This window comes from Hipposideros armiger, unplaced genomic scaffold (genome assembly GCF_001890085.2).
Source record: "Hipposideros armiger isolate ML-2016 unplaced genomic scaffold, ASM189008v1 scaffold_185, whole genome shotgun sequence".
Taxonomy (NCBI): domain Eukaryota; kingdom Metazoa; phylum Chordata; class Mammalia; order Chiroptera; family Hipposideridae; genus Hipposideros; species Hipposideros armiger.
Window position 1 is genome coordinate 696,075 of NW_017731535.1, and position 21,044 is coordinate 717,118.

Sequence of the window (21,044 nt, forward strand, 5' to 3'; positions counted from 1 at the left end):
TCATGCTTTCTGCAACGCTCTCCCGGCCACCTTTCCCCCTCATCGGCTGCTCCTCTCCAGCTCTGCCTTGCAGGGCCTGGGCCTCTGAGCCCGTCGCCTTGTCCCCCACTCTCCTGATGACCTCGCGCAGTCCTGGAGCCAACCCTTTCCCCTTCTGAAGACTCCCACATGCCCTCCAGAGCCCTCACAGCCTCACACATCTTCACCCCGTACAACGGCAAACCTATCGAGCGCGGAATCCTGCATTCAGTGCAGACACCTCCTCCTCCTCCTCGTCCAGGGCTGTCCCCTTAGTCCAAACCCACCAGACCAGTGCAGTGGCCCCCAGATGGCTTCCCGGCCCCGCCCGCTGCCTCGCTCCACAGTCCTTTCCCCAGCATTTGCCATTCACTTAGGATAACATCCAAACTCCTCACTGTGGTCTTGAAGCCACTCTAGGATTCGGTCTCTACTAACTGGTCTGCACTCATCTTTGCTTCTCAGATGGTCCAGTGTCTTTACATGTGTCCTTCTCAACACAATGCTCGGTGGACTGCTCTCCCGCTTCCTGGATCCTTGGGGTGGAAGCTGTCAGCTCAAATGTCCCCTCCCTGGTTGGTCCTCCCCAAGTCCCTGCTGAATCACTGGTTGCCACCATCATTCTCCATCACTGCTCCCTTTCCTTGATGGCTTTATTCATTCTCCAAAAGGTTCCCTTTCTGCGATTTGTTTCCTGGTTTATTGTCAGCATTTCCCACCAAAAACAGCCTTCAGGAAAGCAGACCCACTGTGTGCTTGCCTCCGATGCCGGTGGCCGTGCCTGGTACGTGGTGGGAGCTGGATAACACGTGTGAAGAAACTGCAGGTGGTCCTGACCCACAGGCAGAAGCTTCCCTTTGGAAGCCTAACTTTTTTCTGAGCTAAATTAAAAATATATCATACAAGTGGGAACGGGTGCACTGAAAGATGCTTCTAACAGCACCCCTGGAGCAGATGCGGCAGTGACCTCATGCCACCTGGGTGTCCCCAGTGAGTGAGAGCAACAAAAGTGTCTTTATTTCATTAATGCAGTGACCTTTATTCTCCAGCTAAGGTTGGGGCCTGGTTACCTGGAGAACCTTGTGGTTAGAGGGCTGGGACTTTTATCCCACCCCTGAGCTCTGGAAAGGGGAGAGGGGCTGGAGGCGGAATCAGTCACCTATGGCTGATGACTTAAACTCACTCGTGCCTATGTGATGAGGAAGCCTCCATAAAAACCCACTAGGACAGGTGCCGAGAGGGTGCAGGGCGGTGAGCGCTGAGAGATTCACGGAGGGCGGTGAGCGCTGAGCAGGCATGGGCGTTCTGCACCCTTCCCCCACCATGCCCTCTGCCTCCCTTCCAGCTGGCTGTCCCTGAATTAAATCCTTTATAATAAACCGGTGATCAAGTCAGATGCTTCCCGGAGTTCTGTGAGCCACTCTAGAAATTAAGGAAACCCAAGGAGTGGGTCATGGGAACTTCCAATTTATAACTAGTTGATTAGAAGCACGGGTGACAACCTGGACTTGTGGCATCTGAAGTGGGGGGGGGCATTCCTTTAGGATTGAGCCCTTACCTTGTGAAATCTGATGTGATTTCCAGGTAGACTTTATCAGAATTGCGTTAAATTATAGGCCATCCAGCTGGTGTTGGAAACTTGCTTGATGATGTGTGTGTGGGAGGGGCATATACACGCCATAAACACACCACATACACACTCTCTGGAATTGGGCAGAACGCTTAGAGGAAGCTACACAGATGCCAAACCTGCTTCAGCCACACGGGACATGCCTAAGAGACCGACATACCCCCAAGTCCATAGCTCTTCTCCTGCGAGGATCCACACTCAGGCCTATGTGTTCCCAAGACTGGTTACCTCCCCACCCCCTCGGTCAGTCTGGTTTAAAGTAACTTCCCCGTCTCCTTAACGTTAGGAACCTATGCGATTGTAGCCGTAACGGCCCGCATGTGTGTCCCTAGAAGACCCCAGACAAGCAGTACCCATGCAGTTTTCTCCCACCCGTAAGCCCCCCCACCACACCCACACTGCGGGTGCTTTGATTGAGACTTTTGTTTTTTTCCTGTATCCATGATGCTGAGAATAATGCCTCCTATATAGTAAGAGGATCTGAATGAATGCACGGCTGGAGGAATATGGTCGTTCAAGTAAATGAAGAGCAAATGAACAGGCAGAGGAAACTGAATTATGAAATGAATGCCTTCCCCACTGGAGCCCATCAGGAAATTCCGAAATAGAAAACCTCAGTTCTTAAAAGCCATCATCTAAGTGACCTGGCAGAGTGTTACCTAGTTAAGGCACCAAGAAACACATTTCACTTGTCTCTCCACGTAGCCTTTTCTTTGCAAAATGGGTTTTGGATAATGCTTGTTAACTAGGCAATTCAGGAGATGTTGTGATGAATAGAGTAGGAGCAGCTGAAGCAGCAAAGTCTCGCCAACACAGCCTCTGGCTTTGCGCCAGAGGGGAGGCTGGTAGGAGGGAGAATGAACACAAAAGCAGTTATGGAGTGACCTAAGACACCACACATTTAGTTCACAGCTGGATGCTTTTACCTAAAAAAGGCAGAGCAGAGTATGTAATCTCAGAATTACACCGAACATTCTAATTTAGCTGAGCACCCACCATGGGCTGGAACAATGTGAAATGAGAAAAGGAACAAATAAGTAAGGAAAGGGATGAAAAAGACAAAGACAGACTTGACCTTCAGCAAGTTTTATCCTAAAATAGCAATATAATTTATTCCAAGGTAATGTGTTAATCACCCCACTGACTGCATCCACATTTTATAGAACAGGGCCCAGGTATGTAGCTAGGAGAGAGTAAAACTTAGGCTGCAGTTTTAGAAGACTGGCATATTTATTTAAAGTCTATAGCTGTTGTTTTCTTTGAGAAGGAAGTTCATGGCTTACAGTTATTTGTCAAAAAATTTATCATAAGCATCACACTTTACATCAATGACTCTTATGTTTAATCTCTATGCTATCTACCACTGGATCAAATTTCTCAGATATTAACATGTAGATTTTGGAAAATAATCACATAAAAGGTAATTTTGCTCACATGAAAGTGACTTCTATATGAAAAAGATACAAAGAGACAGATGATAAAATCAGAAAAATGTTGCATCATATCAAATATGAATTTGAAGATTGATAATCTCAATATATAAAGAGTTTCTACAAATCAATAATAAGCTAAGCAATTAGGAAAAATTAAAATCAGTCACTCACAGCAAATGCATTTAAAAAGTTTTTTTAAACACACCAAAAGACATTCAACCTCACTAGTAATTTAGGAAAAAATGAAAGTTAAGACAATGGTGAGACATTTTTGTTTTTTGACCCATTATTTCAGAAAAAGGAGTAATATTTTATTACATCAACTGGACAGAGTTTAAAATGGTGGGTCTGTTTTGGAGGGTAATTTGTTATTACTTATTAAGTGTTAAAATATTTGTTTCTATTTTTCATTTAGTTCCTTGGTGTTCATGCAAGAAAAACATTTGCCCATTTGCATTGAGGACAAATACAAGAATGCTCAGTGAAGCATTATTTGTTATAATAAAAATTTGGAACATTCTAAATACCTATTAATAGGACAATTGTAAAATAAGCCTTGTTATATCTATGTCAGGGAGCACTACACATTGATACCAAGAAAAATACAGATTCATATGGATTGAAATGAAAAAAAGCATGTTTAGCAAAAAAACAAATTTGTGATTAAAATTCAAAGCAATATTTAACATGTAATAGATCCACATAAAGCTGGATACATGCATTCAAAACAAAACGAAACAAAATAAAACAAACTAGAAAACAGAATTCCAAGCTCTGTTAGTAGAAGAATCCTAGGAATAAGGAAGGAGAAGATATCGGTAATGCTTCTTTTTCCTTTTGTTTTATAATAAGGATGCAATCCTTTATTACGTGAGTGATTTAAATTAATATGTAAACATACAGTTACAAAACAGGAATAGGATAGTAACAGAGGAGGATACACACTGACAATTTAAATAATGGTTAACATCCTGCTAAAGTTCAGGTAACAAAAATCAAAATATATATAGTTGTTTTTATGAGTCTCATAGATGAAATGCTATCTATTATAATTTGTATGGATTTATTTTAACTTAATTTAAATTATTTAAATTACTAAAGTTAATATGTATATATAAAAATAAGTATTTATTTATTTATATTTCCTATATAAATGTTGGATTAGGTTTTGAGAAAGACACTCCCTTCTTACAAGTTGTGGGTGAGAATTTGAAATGAACTTTCTTCAGGGGAATTTGGCAGGGCCTAGAAAAATGTAAATTTCCCTTATGCATTTGCCCAGTAACTACAACTCTAAGAGTCTGTCTTGCAGAAACACGTGCAATCATGCAAAGACGTGTGCGTGGCTGTTCCTACAGCCCCATGTACACGGGCAGGGGACAAGGAGGCATCTGGAAGGGCTGGCTTCTCCACCTCCCTGCGATCGATCACCACAGAGCCAGCGAAAAAACTGGCCTGATACATAGTTTTAGGAAATTAAATCAATTTATTCTCAGAGTCCCATATGTTTTGCTCGAGAGAGATGTCTACGACAAACCTTTCTTGACCTTCTGGAAAACAGTCTTTAACCAAGACTCAAACTGTAGAAACAGAAGTGAAGTAGAGTCTTGTTTTTTCAACAGATCTGTTGATAAATTGTTATCTTGAAGAATATCAGCTGTTAAGGGTTAATATATCTAGGAAGCAGGCTCGCAGTTGAGTAATAGCCATCCACCGTTTATTCAATAAACATCTGCACACTTTCCCCATAGTTATGCGTTCTCTTATAACTATAATGCTCGGATGACAAAGCGTGACCGCCCCGCTGTTGTTGCTCGTGTTATCCTGGGACCACATCTAATATCTTAAACTAGGTGATGGACATAGGTGTGCTGCAAGCATGACAGATACAAACATAGATTCGCAAGCTTAACTAACACACATGGGAAAGTAAGGGAAGCTTGCAGTCGACAGAGAAACCCGGCAAGTTTCCATTTTCCTTCCCTGCATATCAACACCCCCAGCCTGGAGCTGTGTGCGAATGCCGCTGGGTCCTCCTGTGGGGAGGGTTTGCCCCCATCCTTGGCTGCTGTCAGCCGCACGCCTTTCCTGTTTGCAGCGACTGGCAACCCCAGTGCGTAGCTTTCCGTGTTAGCTTGGAGGTCAAGCAGTTTCTCTCTCACCATGTGTATAAGATATAGACTGATATCCGATTAACCAGGGAACAAGAACTTAAAATCAGGCGTTCCCCAGGAGGCAAAATATGAATGGTGGGTAAAAACATCAGACACTCAACCCCACTAACAAAGGAGGGAAATGCAAGTAAAAACATATGAGGTCTGACAATTATGTTCATATACTTTGTTGCAATGATGTTGCTAAACTTTTTTGATATCAGAGGAATTATTCATTATGAATTTGTACCAACTAGACAAATAGTTAACCAAGTTTACTATCTGGAAGTGCTGAAAAAGCTGTGTGAAAAAATTAGATGACCTGAACTTTTCACCAACAATTCATGGTTCTCGCATCATGACAATGCACCAGCTCACATGGCACTGCCTGTGAGGGAGTTTTTAGCCAGTAAACAAAGAACTGTATTGGAACACCCTCCCTAATCACCTGACCTGGCCCCCAGTGACTTCTTTCTTTGCCTGAAGATAAAGGAAATATTGAAAGGAAAGCATTTTGATGACATTCAGGACGTCAAGGGTAATATGATGACAGCCTTGAATGCCATTCCAGAAAAAGAGTTCCAAAATTGCTTTGAAGGGTGAACTAGGTGCTGGCATCAGTACATAGCTTCCCAAGGGGAGCACTTCAAACGTGACCATAGTGATATTCAGCAGTGAGGTGAGTAGCACTTTTTCTAGGAGGAGTTCATGAACTTAATTGTCCGACCTCATATACACACACGCATGCACACACACACACACACACACACACACACACATTAAATATGTCAGTTACATCAAATTGAAAATGCCTCCATTTACTAAATAACTACACCAGCTAAGCAATGATAAATTGAAATACATGTGTCATTTGGGATCCCATTAAAAGGACAGAAATGTCAGTCCCCAGGCTCAGCCGGCCTTTTCCTACAGTTCCCTTTTAAAGTGCATTCATCAAAAATGTTGTTTATAGGTAATTGCAAGTGATGTTCAAAACTGTGGCTAAAGATTAGAATTAGGAGTATCGGCTTAGTCATTTAGGCTTAAATTGGTGTGCAGTTGTGAAGTCTTAATGTAATATCTTTGGTGTATTCAGAAACACTTACGTGTGGAATAGTACAATCCTCATTTGGAAGGAAGCCCATGAACTGAATTTTTAAAAACATTTCTTGTTTTTCAAAAGTATGACTATGTTGTTTGGGGAAGATTTATCTTACTAATGTATTTGCAGACTGACTGTAAAATGCCTCTGTTATCATCATTTTAATTACACTTCCAGATCTGAGAGGAACATGAGGCGTTCATGTAGTTTTGACATTCCTTGTAAATATTACTATTTCCAATTTTATTTTCCTACAATATATGTTTCTAGTTCAGATTTAGCAATAAGGTAAGGATAGTTAGATGAAGAAATGGAGACATTTTCAGGAAATCTGAGGGAGCCCAGAAAGCGGCGACTCCCCAGCAGCACCCGCACCCTCTGAAAGCAGACGCTGTGTCGTACCTAAATCTCCCAGGACTGAGCAGCGTGTGGCGCGTCGCAGGCCAGCGAGGTCATTTGTTATTGACCTGAGGGAATGGAGGAGAGGGCCGGTACCACTGTGCGGTGGGTGGCCCTGGACTGTTTTACCGTTTGCCATTTTATGTGCCTGTGTGTCCATCTGTCCCTCCACCCCCTCTCACCACCACTGCATCTATGATGCTGCATCTTAGCTCGCTGGTCAGCTCGCACACGGAGCCGGACACCGTCGGCTCCCACTTGCCTCTGCACCCCGTGTTAGACCAGCAGAAACACCTCAGGCTTAGGGGTGGAAACGGTGCTCGGGTGTTACTTTTACCGCCTCGCTGTGGAGTATGCCTAGTTGGGGCTACTGATCGCCTGGATTTTATGGATGAGGCCATGGAGGACCAGAGAGGGGTGATTTTTGTCGTTTCCCAAGATGGCAAAGAGCAGTGGCTCTGCGTCTAAGCCTAAAATCACATGGAACGAATGACGGGCATATGGGGTGGAAACTCACGTCAACTGTATTCACCAAAAGGACAGGCTTTGAATATGCTGAAATAAAGAACCAGAGCGTATCTTACGTGGCAGATTAGAAAACTAGCCAGCCAGCACCTCAATGAGCCCAACTGAAGACAATGCCCTGTGTGCAGATCGTGCTGTCGAAACTGGGAGCAAAGCTTTGTGTTCAAACAACACAAGCCCGGAATCTGGTGACATGACAGCATCCTCGTGTCGCTAGGTGTGACCAGTCACCCACCTCTTTCGTTTTAGCCTGACCGACATGGGGATCACCTTTTCTAAAATAATTTCTGTGTAACAAATAATGTTATAGACTTTAAAAAGCTACAACAGTGTCCGCCTGACCACAACGGTACCCACGCTTTTCTCTACTGGGGGGGAGATGAACGTGAGTCACGATGCTTCTTCCTTCCCCGAGTGACAGGACTCCACAGCCCACTAGAGGCGCCTCCCCCCCCACCTCCTCCAGGCCCCTCCCTCCCTCTCTCCTGCCTTCAGCTCTTGCACCTTTTCCATGGAAATTACCATCTGCCCCCCTTCTACCGTTAGGAGAGCACGGTTTGTCAACTGCAGCGCCCCTTTGACAGAGTGAGAGCTCAACAAATACTTGCGGAATTACTGAATGATGATTCTTACAACATTTGATTTTAGCAGAGAAAATTATGAGCTCTTGCAGGCAATGAATATCTCTGAGTCATTGTTGTATTTTTATCATTTAGCAGATTTCCTGAAATATAAAAGACAATCCATAAACGCTGTTCAAATAAAAAAAAATCGAGAGCTTTAAAAATGAAGTGGAAAAAGGCATGTGTTTAATTTAAAAAAGAGACTCTCTAGGAGCCATTTTCACAATTTCTTCACTGAGTAATTCTAAGATTTGCAAACCTGTTTTCCTTTTCTGCCCTATGAACCTACTACCTGCCTAGAATGCAGCCGCAGGAAAAACAAATCAAATCAAATCAGTATCTGGAGATGCTTTTTTCCATAGATTTCTAAAGGACATATGTATGGTTCACAATCAATATGTTAGCTTCTTAAACTAAAAAGAATGGGGCAAATTATATTGTGTTCTTTTTTAATTGACTGCTTTGTTGTGTTTTAAATATTTTGAACACTTTGCATTAATAATAGAAAGATTATGGAATTTTTAAATGGAAAAACTAGTAGAAAATTCCCTCCTGGGTAGATTTTTAACATTTTGGATAAAAGAGATTTCTTAGTCAGAGACTATGCACATTATTTAATTATCCATTCAGCATACATGAAGGTGTGTGTGTTAGCGTGGTTCGTAGTGCCGAAATGTAAGATATAGTCACGGGGGTTGGCATCGACCTTAGAGGATGTTCTCCCAAAAGAACTTACAGAGAAACGCACCAAACCAGTGACCAAAGATATGGACCATAATCCTAATTGTGCTGCTGCTGTCAGCAACACTGCTGTGATGTACAATCAACTCCTCGGCCTTAACTGGTCCACTTGTAAAAGGGAAATACATGCTATTCTCCCCTCACACCCCACACTCAGTGGTTCTGGAGATCACGTGGACCCCGCATGCGAAAGCACATTCAATACAAAACTGAACAATGTGTGGGGCGACTTGCTGCGAGCCAGTGCAGAAGGAAATCCTGGCTTAGGAAGAATATGCTGCAAATATGGTGCTGAGAATCTCACGAGTGACGGGGCGGGGCGTTCAGGGCGCCAAAACGCTGTTAGCTCTGGGAAAGTGGGCTTGAGTCCTGCAGAAAAGCTACTGTTTGAATGAGGAGACGTGATGGTTCTTCCAGGAGAGGATACTGAAACAAGTGAGGCAAACTTAGGAGGAGGAATGGAAAGGCCTCGTGAAAGGAGAAGAGTGTGGGAGCAAAGTGAGGCTGGTGGGAGCCCTGAGGGAAATGACGGTCGCCAGCGTGTAAATCTGGTCTGAAAGGCAAGGCCACGTCATCGGAGCCTCAAGCTGAATCTGTGCATTAGGTAGGTCAAGGCAGTGACATGTGTGCATTGGAAACGAGAAAAACCCACATGATACGGTGCAGGTAAACGGCCATGAAGAAGTAGATTGAATTCGTAGCAGGGGGAATTACAACATTTTAGAAAAACGGTAGTACACTTTGACTAATGCCCCAGAGGGTGTTTGTGGGAAAGAAGGTCTAGATGCAGCACGTGAGGGCAGGCGCATGGGACGGCTGCTTTGCCTTTGGATGTTACCACGTGACATAAACACCTACATCACGGAAAAGGCCTTTAGCCCATGTGTACAGACTGGCTTCTGAGGGGCCACGTCGTTTGGGAAAGGTGGACAAAACTCCTGTTATGAATGGTTTCAGGCTGAACTGGACACTTACACGCATGTGGTTCCATGCATTGCATCTGCCATTAGATTCCCTGAGAAGAATAAGGAGATGCCATGCTCGGTGGCCAGGGGGACGGCTGGGAGATTTCCCTCGGTCAAATTCTTGCAGCACACAGAGAAATGGTCCCTCCTATTCCCTGTGACAGGAGGGCCATGGACACAGCCAAGGGGACGAGGTCCACACAGGTGGACATGGGGTCCCTCTGACTCGTAAGCCAATGACCCAGAAGAGCACCTGCATGGCATCAAGTCCCAGAGTCCTGGCAAGGGGCGTGCCCAAGGTCAAAGGCACAGCCTCAGAGAAGTCCAAAGTTATGGCTTCGCAAGAGGCATGGCTGGGTTCTTCTACGTGGCTACAATCAAATGTTAGAGGCTGACCATCTTTGTCAGGAAAGAGTGGACCGTGGTGAAGGGCCGAGGGCAATGTGGTAGAGTGAGTGGTCTGGCAGACGCTGAAAAGCCATTTCCTCTTTTACAGCACAGTGAAGTCGGCATTGTAAGTGTTACCGTGAAAGGAGGAAATAAACCAAGTCAGGACTACCAGTTCATACGCAGAAACTTCAAATACCTGCTATGCCTTTCAGGGTTTGCCTTAAACTAACAAAATCTCACTTCGTTTTGCATAGATGGCGTCAAATAAAAATCTATGCATAAAAAATCAGCCTGTGTAGAGAGTAGACTGCTGGTCTTACCTGGACTTGATGTGAACCTTGCCACTTCGATGGCTGCACCCTTCCACTAAGGAGCACACGTAGAAAGGAGCACAGCTACTAAGCTTACTAAGTACTAAGTGTCGCCCTGCAAAATGGGCCTGCCCCCTCCTTCATGCTGACCTGCATTCAAAGTTGGACTTTGAATTTACAAGGTATTGCATCCAGGCCGCTTTACAAAATTTAGTGAGCCTAATTTCACTGTCCTTTATAGAAAATAGATAAAATAAGAATAATTAATAATAAACCCTGTATAGAATCGTGATTACAATTAAAGGGATATAAACTAGTAGCTCCTATTTTCACCCACGATGACTAATGTGACTTTCACATTGATTGTGATGGCCATTGTCATGACATTCACATGGTTAACGACATGTATGAAAAAACACGCATGTTTTCCGACATCACTGGTAATTCCAGACCACCGAAGTATTTTACATACAAGGAACCTTGCATGAAAGATTTTCAAGTATATTTTCCTCAAATTAACAAGTACCTACATTCAAATAAAAACGTTTTAGATCTTTAGTGATATATATCCATTGCCCCAGGTTGACATTTCATAGTATAAAATTGTATCATAGTATAAAAATTAACTTTTTCATATTGTAGTATAAAATATATTCAATTACCTTCTACTTACTGGATGTGGGGGCAATTTCTAATGACCTTTGTGTTTCTTAACATTTCTCCAGAGCAGAGACTTCTCAGAATAAATAATTAACATCACCGTGGCCTGCCAAGGGCAGGAAGCAGCATCTGGAGACCACCCTTGGATGCTGTGACTACTTTGTCAAAATCTTAGCCCGACCCGGCGGGCAGCTTGTCAAATGAGTTTCAGTGTGGCTTGCGTTCTGACTCAGATGGGACTGATGTGGAAGTTACATTTGAGAGCTTTATTTACGACCCAGACTTAACCAAATTGCAGCACCCCAGGGCACAGCCCTCCACAAGCCTGCCCAGGCCTCTGACGCCAAGTGCAAACCCTCAGGCGTGACAATTCACCGGAACTCGTGGAACTCACTGAACGTTGTCAGATTCACAGTTTATCACAGGAACAGAATACAGATTTAAAATCAAGGGGCCAGACCATGAGGCCGGACCCTGGAGGGCTCCGCCTGAGGTTTCTCTTGCCCCCTCTCCGGGGACTCAGGGCACCTCACCTCCCAGCGCGGGTTTGTGACAGTGGGCGTGGGGACCCCAGCCAGCGAAGCTTGTCCACGCTACTGACCTTTTTGCTAGCGTTTCATTTCACAGGCATGACTGATGGATCAGTTGTCCACATGACTGAACTCAGGCTCCAGGCCAGCTGATGCCATGTGACCCAAAGCCTCCGCCATAAATCACGGCGTAGACTTTCTGGCGTGGCCAGGCCTCCACCCTTAGGTTGTCAGGTGAGGCCAGCCCCATTCCAAACAAACAGGTTTCTGTCAGCTATGATGAAAATTACCTCCCAGAGATCAAGGGAACGCCCACAGTTTTAAAGTCACACACCTTTAAATATAATAATGGTATTATGTTAAAATATATTTACAAAAAATTTTATTTCTTGTCCTAAAATGTTATGGGGGAAAGGAATCAATGGTATGGACAGAGAGAAGACAGGATACCACCGGTAGAGGTTGGAGGAAACAGAAAGACTCAAATGCAAACCTGAATGAGTGCTATTCACCTGAGCAGCTGAACGGCATTTTTGCCCATTCAGTGGTGAATTCACAAATACGTTGAGAGGCAGTTTTGCCTCAAGTGCTGTGCTGTGTGCTTATTGAGGAAGGCAGATGCGATCACCATAGTTATCCAGCTTATGGTTCAGTGAGTGCAAATGGCAGGGGGTAGATCCCATTACACAATCACACAAGTTATGCAAAAGTTAACTTAATGTAAGGTCTTTAGGAAACACCTCAAGTCTCTGAAGGTGTTGGGTAGAATTGACAGAGTTGGTCCTTATTTTTGCTTCTGAACTGACCACAGTCAACTCCAGGCCCATTTATAAAATATACAAATTTCCATAATCAAGATGAACCTGATGCTTCTGGAACGCTCTGCTGAAAAGGAAGCATGCCACATAAGTGACATTAGTTCCTAATAACGTAAGGAAAATACCTCAATCATTTTAATCACTTAAGTAATTTGTGCAGGGCTGCGACATACAAAGTTACACTGAAAATGTGAGGCAACTTATGAGCTTTTTTATTTGGGGGATAGCAAGTAAGTCCATTTTAAGACCACAAAGATGGCAATGAATGTATAGAACAAAGTTTTTTTATTTTTTTTAAACATCTCTATGGGCATTTAGCAAAAATTAATAATGTAACAATACTCCTCAGTATAGTCATTTATACATATTTAACAACTTAGTCCATGAACTTCTATTCATAATTAAGTAGGCCTTCAATTCCTACCAATGGTTAGAATTATTATGTAAAGATAAAATGGTATTTATCTTCTGTTGAAATGAAGCAAAAGATCAAACTAATGAAAAAGGTAGGCAATAATATAGAGTGCATTTTAAATTACTGTTGTAAAATCAAGGTCAAGAATGAAATATTCTAAGCACTCTTCAATGGAGAAGCAGCTTTGAAGATTTTATTCCTATTAATGAAATCCTAAGGGGTTGATAAAGCCCACCCTGATTTTTGTGGACCTCATTAGAGAAAAACATTGCCTGGGTTTTACTTTGAATTATGATTTTAGGGAATGGGGATATTTTGGGTGTTCAAAAAAATCCCTCTATTGGCAAAACCCTCTGTTTCTATCTCTAATGAAAGAATGTTAGCTACTATCAAAGTGGTTAGACTGTGCTATTAAAGTTCAATTTGACAGTCACAAATCACCTCTTCACAGAGGCAAGTGTATTCTTTATATTGTATATATTGAAAAGTAATCACCCATTTCTCCAAAAACACAAATGCAGAACAATTTCATACAGATAACCCAGTATGCTTTAAAATGTAACTTAGGCTTTAGCTGACTGGCTATGTGCCAGAGGATGACTATTTATAAAGATCGAAGAAATATCTGATTTATACCATAAAACCTCTCATTTAATGAAGGTGACTAGATATTTCATAAAAGAAAATGCTCTTTTATTGTGAGCTCTAATTTCGATTTAGGACTAATTCTGAATTATTTCCCCCATACCATCTCTCTCAAAATTTCTATCCTTAGAATCTAGGTTGAAAACTATCTTTGTAAAACAATCATCACAGAAGGTATTTTTCGGATTATAATGAATCTAAGAAACGTATTAAAAGTCCATCCAGGCCTGTCCCCATCTAGGTCCCACTCTTCCGCATTGTCACCACCCGTCCCCACCGTGAAGCTCACCGATGTGCCAGGCAGGGGAGCAGACATCAGGTGTAAGCTGTGTGTCCGTATGTCCCAGTGGCAAAATCTCGGGGCCCGGTCACATACCCTCCTAGACCTGGCTGTCCTTGTACATAGAGGTGGGATATTGGCACACTCTCATGGACCTGCTCTTCCAAATATGGGCTGATCTCTTTAAAACATACATGATTTGCTTATTTTCTTTTGTTTAAATTTTCATGCCCTTTTCGCCTCCCTGACTGAAAAATCCTCCTGAAGTTAAAGGCCTAATTTAATTATTATTCCACTTGTGAACATGTCCCCCGACTCCAATCCCAGGTTGAATCAATGACACCCCCCGGAAAGCTTTCGGCACGTTGTCCCTGGAGCTTAGATGGTAATCCGCTCGTTTTACACTTAGGAGGCAACCTTGAGGGACAGACTATGTGTTAGACACTTTTTATTTTCCTGCACAAAGCAAAGCACAGTAAAACAGAGGTGGCTTTTAATGCTTTTCAGTTGCCACCGTGCCTTTGCAATAAACTTCACTCTGTGCAAATACAAATTTTCCAAATCCTTTCTGATGATACATAACCGTCAGTATAGCCAGGTTATGCTGCGGTAACAAATGGCCTCCATGTATCATAGCTTATGAGTGTTTGTTCCTTGATTTGTGTCCCCTGTGGGTCACTGGAGGTTAACAGGGCAGCATGCTAATAGTAGGCGGATGAGAGCGATGTAAACATGTGAGAATGTTTATGTAGATTCCCAGAAACAACAGAAAAGATTAGATTGCTATATACTGGTATTACAAAACTATTCAATAAAAAGATACTTCTGGGATTTGGTACTTAGCTAACCTGCACAGATTTGGCTGTGCAAATAAAAAAGCAAGCAAACAAGACAGTGTTCCCCAAGTGACATAATAAATGCCATCGAATGCTAAGTCAGGGAGTGTGCATTAAACCCCACAGCGGGAATTCTGCAGAGAGCCCGACTTTACTCAGAAAGTCAGTGGACTAGAATTTAATACTGCAGGATCCATTAGAGTGAAATTTGTGAGGAGAAGAAAATGGTTACATTATTATAGGGTACGCAACAGTTGTAATTAATGAAATCAGGAAAATTAAAGTCGTGTTTCAAGCAGTAACTATCATAAGAATTAGCATATCAGTCATCTGCCATTGTGCCAACTAAAAGTCCATTAATCAGTATTTCTGTTGAACTCATTAATGTCTACAGAGGGAAAACGGCAATGAAACAATAAGTTTCTCAACACAGGAGACTAAAACTTCATAACTAGTGCATAGCTCACAAAACCAGGATTTCTGAGATTTAAACTTTTTTTTCTTTATACTGTACACCTTTTTATTGTTTTGTTTTCCATACTAGTGGCTATGACTCTTTCTGGAAATAAAAGAATATTTCTCTATCTCTATATTCTATATATAGATATAGATAGATAGATAGATAGATAGATACATATAAGTATTCTATGTCTATATCTCTATCTCTGTCTACATCCCTATCCCTATTCCTATCTCTATCTCTATCTATACATGGAGAGAGAGGGAGATGAACTGGGACTTTAAGGAACCGGATCAGGCTGGGAAGTCCATGAGCCCCCTAGTGGGACTCTGGCCCTAACTTCCTACTCATTAAAGTCGATGGTTCTAATGTCCGTCTTCCTGCTTTAAATGCCCTCCGTTTAGCACACAAGCCAGGATGTGTACGTGGCTTGTCCGGTCTGCACATGCTGGGTTGCACCCATTTTTCTTTTTTGGTGACAGAATACCTAGTTGATAGTATTGTTCAGATGAAATATAAGCACACACACACACACACACGCACGCACACACGCACACACACACATAAATATTGGGTTGTCGGAAAAGTCATGACATATTTTTTCTACGTTTTTCATGGCAAAAACGCGTCATGACTTTTCCAACAACCCAATATATATGTGTGTGTATATTCCTACTTTTTATGTCTGCACTATCAGTGTGAAAAAACAAGTCCTTAAAGAAATTTCAGGGCCCTGATACACACCATTGTCAACACACAGATTGTCACATCAAATGTTCTGCCTTGTAAAATAATGAGCAGATTTATTTTTGAAAATTCATATCATAATATACCCTGTAATGAACTGGTTCCTCAGAAATCTTATTGCAAATGTAAATCTATTAATCTTTAATAAAATCCATAATTGTACCTAAATACTTAAAAACATTTCTCCTCATTAATTTCTACAAATCATAGTTATTGTATTAATACCAAGGCAGAAAAATATGATATTTAAATTAAAACACAACCCTTTTACTATGCTTATTGATAATTTATTTCAGAGTAACTTAAGTAATTTCTATTTCTTTTGGATTACAAACTTTTATATGCTATTTCCTTTGAAAACAACATAAATGGTAAAATAAGAAAATATTATTTCTTTAAGTCCATGGAGTAACTTTAAAATCAAGTTTATAATATAAGTTTTAAGCCTTTAATAAGTTTTCAGATGTCTATCTTGTTGACCTTTTACAAACTATTAAAACAATCACACTCTAGCGATGTGTATTAACATGAATTTTAAATAGGTGACATTAATGACAATGCTTAGAGGAATGGATAGAGAAATATACAGTGTGGTTAAAACTGACAAACAGGAGAAGGTAAGCCATTATGTGGAAAACAAAGTTATTCAAACCACAGTGGAGTACCTTGAATACAAAACTGATTCTCACATAAGACTTGCCTATGAAAATTGATTCTTCTGTGTGGCACATTTCATGTCATGAAAACTGTAAATGGTCACATGATTTACCTAGACAATAGACCCTTGAAGTTCATGAGGCAGATGACCTCAGAATGGCAAGAATCCCAAATTTATCAATGCTGTTATGGGATAGTATCACTTTCCTGACATTGTCTTAAAAATACTATTCTTCATAATTATTTCACAAGGGTTTCAGAAACTTTGAGTTTGATTTGAAGTCCTCTGTTTCCTATCCACGTCCTCACGTCACCAATTCACAACTTCACTAACATAGCTCTCCCCTGGGCTCTTCTTTCACAGCAGGCGGACTGCCCACAGACAGTCTCAGGAATCACAGCGCTTTCACTGTATCGGAGCATTCAACAAACTCATGGCATCACAGACAGTCTCAGGGATCACAGCGCTTTCACTGTATCGGAGCATTCAACACACTCACTGCATCACAGACAGTCTCAGGAATCGCAGCGCTTTCACTGTATCGGAGCATTCAACAAACTCACGGCATCACAGACAGAAACGCCTACCCAAATCATCACACTAGCCTTGAGTCATGTGTGTCCTTATTTTATGGATTACAATTTAGAGGTAAGTGAACCCCCCGATGACCACGACCAGCATGGCTGCCTCCAGCATTTAAGTGTGACTATAGCTTTTCTACATCCTGTCTTTGGCATCTAATACGTTCCATCTCTTTCCACTTTATCTCCCACAGCCCCTCGCACTGAGCCTGCATCGCCAGTCTGCCTCGTCTCTTCTGGGTCCACTCACTTCCATACATATTGCTATTACCACGCTTATGTTTCATTATTCTTCTTTTCATCTTTTTCTCACCGACCATTCCCAGCCTGATTTTCTTTCAAACTAATTTAATCTCTGATTTTTAAGAGAGCTCTCTTTATTAATCTAGGCTTCCCAGACCCAAATTCAGCCCCAGTTATATAATGCATTTAGCTCATAAATTTAATTTTCTATGTTCAGGGGTAAAACTACATGCGATCAAGTTTATCTTAGGGTGATTATATGAGAGGAGAACCTTTGGTGTTGAAGTCCATTATCATAAAATTGGCTAGGACGACTAATTCATGTTAAAATGAAGATATAGAGAACTATTAGTGCATATCATGATGTCAAATCATCGGGGATGGGAAAGAGGGAAAATAAAATTATATTCAAATTGAAAAAAAAAGTAGTGTATAATACAGGAGCAAAGTCTAGTATGAGTGAAGGGAAAATTCCAAATGGAGGTGAAAGTTTCCAGAATTTGTTTCAGTCAAGGTGAATTTTAAATTGCAATGTATATTAAAAAGCACAAGGTAGAGACATAAAGAGAAAAGGGCAATTGGCATTGTTAGTGTGATTTCTATCAGTCAAACACCATCCATCAATTTCACTTAGTAGGTCTTCTAATAGGTGCCAGGTTAGTGAAGCTCCTGAGAAACTGGAAGATCAAGTTCCCAAAGTGAAATTGAATGGCAAATGTTGGTCCTCAGTGTTTTGTTTTTTAAGTCAGAATTCATGGCAATGAGTAAATGGGCCAGAGTAATCCAGATCCTCATCTGCACACAGGACAGGTGTGCCTTCAGCACAACCTTCGAAGAAACAAAATAAATGCTAAGTAAGCACATCATGCAGAGACCACCAAAGTGCCATCTTTGCTCTGTGGTTCGCATAAGCCTGAGCAGAGAACTTTCTGAAGAATTCTGGCATTTGGCACCCAAGTTAGGTGACTATGCAGTATGTGCGTGCAGTGAGGTGACCCTCAAACATCTAACCTGTGCTATGGTCATGTGACCTATCTGGACATGTAACTCCTGCTCAGAATTACTGATACTCAAAAGGCATTCGGCTAGATGTGCGCCATCCGATACTGTTCTCACCTCCGGAGACAATATTTTACCTATTGCCATTTCAGCCTTATCAAAATTTTGATAAAAAGGATTTGGGTTGAACTCGGTATTAAACGTTAGTCTTCAAAATTACCACACATGTTACATTCAAAGCACAAAAGAAAGCAACTAGTGAACTTCAAAAATTCCGATATAGTTTGGGTTGTCCTATCTTCTCTGTAATGTTCTTTTATTAGGTATAAAATGAAGTTTAATTGCCATTTACTTACTTACTTGTGATGACTTCAAGTCAAATGATTAAGGACCTTTATTACACGTGCAAAGCTCCATGGACACATAAAACAGCATAATCAAGGGCGTGACATCCACCATCACCATTGGTTAGAAGCAAGTTACAAGTACAGCCAATGCTTATGAGGAGGGGATTTAAATAGGCGGGGTCATCACAGAATTCTGCCCACCAAAGGTTCTGACAGTGTTTCTCACCCTGAGACTATGTCACTAGGAGAAGTCACGAGCTCTTTTGTGTTGGTGGGAAAAATGTATTTAAAAATAAGTTTGATGGCTAAGCTATTTGGTCCTTCTGAAGAAACCAGAGAGTTACCAACAATAGCTAATATTTGTGAACATTTATCTTACATGTCACGTTAACGTAAAGTTGAGTGCTGGCCTTGCACTAACCAAATCGACCCATAGAAGGATGTTAGGGAGTAGGTCGTGCTGTTCCCCAAGTTTTATACACAGAAGAACGGAGGGAGCAGACCTTAGGACACTTGGCTAAGTCCCTATCTAACTGCTCAGCTGGTGCTCATCAAGACCTGGATGTATTTATTCCACATGTGCTATTTTCCGAACCATATGCGATTCCTGATGCTCAGAACTTCTCTGCTGGCTTCAAAAAAAATGTGGACAGGTTTGCCTTACACTTTGACCCTTATTTCCAAATATGCACATGCAGTCTTAATACGAGAGTGGATTCACAAGAGACTGTCATTAAACAGTATGCTTTCGAGAACCTGTTCTCCTTTACTTTTGAAGTTTGTGCTTATTTGTTACTTACTGGAAATTACAATGAAAAATAAAAATGGAGCATTAAGATCTCAATGTTTGAATGCATATAAAAATATTGACAAGGGTTTCAGGAGGAGTTACCACTTTAACGAGCTTTAACCTTTAAGGGACATTTTTCCCTTCAAAAAAAATCTGTTCTGAACTGTTCTGATTATTGCAGAAGGCAGGACATTTCACTTAGAAGTCACGAAGGTCACACGTGCTCACTGCCAATGAAGGACTGTACTTCTGTCTATTGGAAATAAAGCAAGTAAGATTTCAGTTCCTGACAGTGATGAATTTAAACACCGAGTTCCCAGATGCTTGCTCAGAGGGCTCCCTCCCCCTGCAGAGAGGAGGTCTCCTTGTGTGCCTTTTTAAATGACATTGGTCTCTAGTTATTACTTTTTTAAAAATCCAATTTTTTCCCAGTGACAATTCTGCTAAAAAATGATAAATTCCAGTTAGTCACATTACCAAACTGACTGTACTCTCTGAGCACATAAATCAACTTTCAGGTGCTCCCACTATAGATCACAGAGTTGAGTCCAGAAATCACTCTTTCTTAATAATTTGCTTGGAGATTGAGGTTGCGTATATATCTACCCGATTGAGTTTCTGGGGATTTCTGCAAGTATCTGTCATCCCCTTTCACCCAAGGACTTGAGTTGATCCACTAAATATTATTAATTTTCCTTGATCCATTGAGGATCACCTGTTCTCGACTCAAGATATCCATCTTGCCTGAGATTTGAGCCGTCAGCCAGATTTACCCACACTGAACCTACTTCTAAAAGAGAAGAAATAAAAACTGACCTTTCCTAAATTAAAAAAAAGTAAATAAGAGATTTACTGTTACCCCTAAAGGAATATGCAATACTAAAAGTGGGAGGGGAAGTTTAGATAGCCTTAAGGAGGTGGGAATTTATGTTAAAATCGTGCCACTGTAGTAAGAGCTGAGTCCGCCCAGTGCTGAGCACAAGGCATTTGGCTGAGCCCTTTGAGGACGTTTTCTCTGTCACCTTTGCTGGGATGCACTGGAAAGTTCTACTCAGAGTAAATTAAATTGCTCTAATTTATACTTGCAATATTTGCTCTATTTATGGTTCTCAAGGCACACTGAGTTTGATTTCTGAAACAGCTCTCCACAGTGAGTGTTACTGCTATTTCCACTTTACAGATGACAGATCTGAGACTCAAGGATTATGATGTGTCCCTGAGATCAAGGCCCTCGTCATAGCATGCAGGTCGCAGTCATACTGCTTTATTTTTACTACCGACCACTGTGGGCTCTTTTCAATAACTCTGCTGCTTGCCATATTTTTTTAAAAGTGCATTCCATGCTATCCTATTATATATATTTTAACTCTCCAAATACTTGGTTTCCAACTTGATGTGCTGACACAGAAGCTCTCATGATTTACAGTTATTCTATTTTTATTATAAGTCAATAAACCAAAAAGTAATTCAGTTTTTTGCTATAAATATAATTTACTGGTTTTAATTTTTTCACATTTGTCATATCTCTTATATGTTTCATATGTACAGGGTCTGCGTATAATTTGTTCTATTTATCCTTGGATGGCCATTCATTTTTAATTACTCTGAATGAAACAAATACTGCCTTTAAATTTCTTTAAATCTCTTTGCTTATAATTGCACATAGTAGGCACTCTATGAAATAAATGAAGTCTTCAAAGCATTTCCCTTTTGTTAAGCAAAAATAGTATAAAAAGTGAAAATAT

General features: G+C 41.2%; 1 protein-coding gene across 1 annotated transcript in view; it reads right to left on the reverse strand.

The window, feature by feature from the left end:
• CSMD1 (CUB and Sushi multiple domains 1) overlaps positions 1-21,044 on the reverse strand; it is a 1,699,370-nt gene that overhangs the window by 695,861 nt on the left and 982,465 nt on the right. The gene's annotated exons all lie outside the window — the stretch shown is intronic.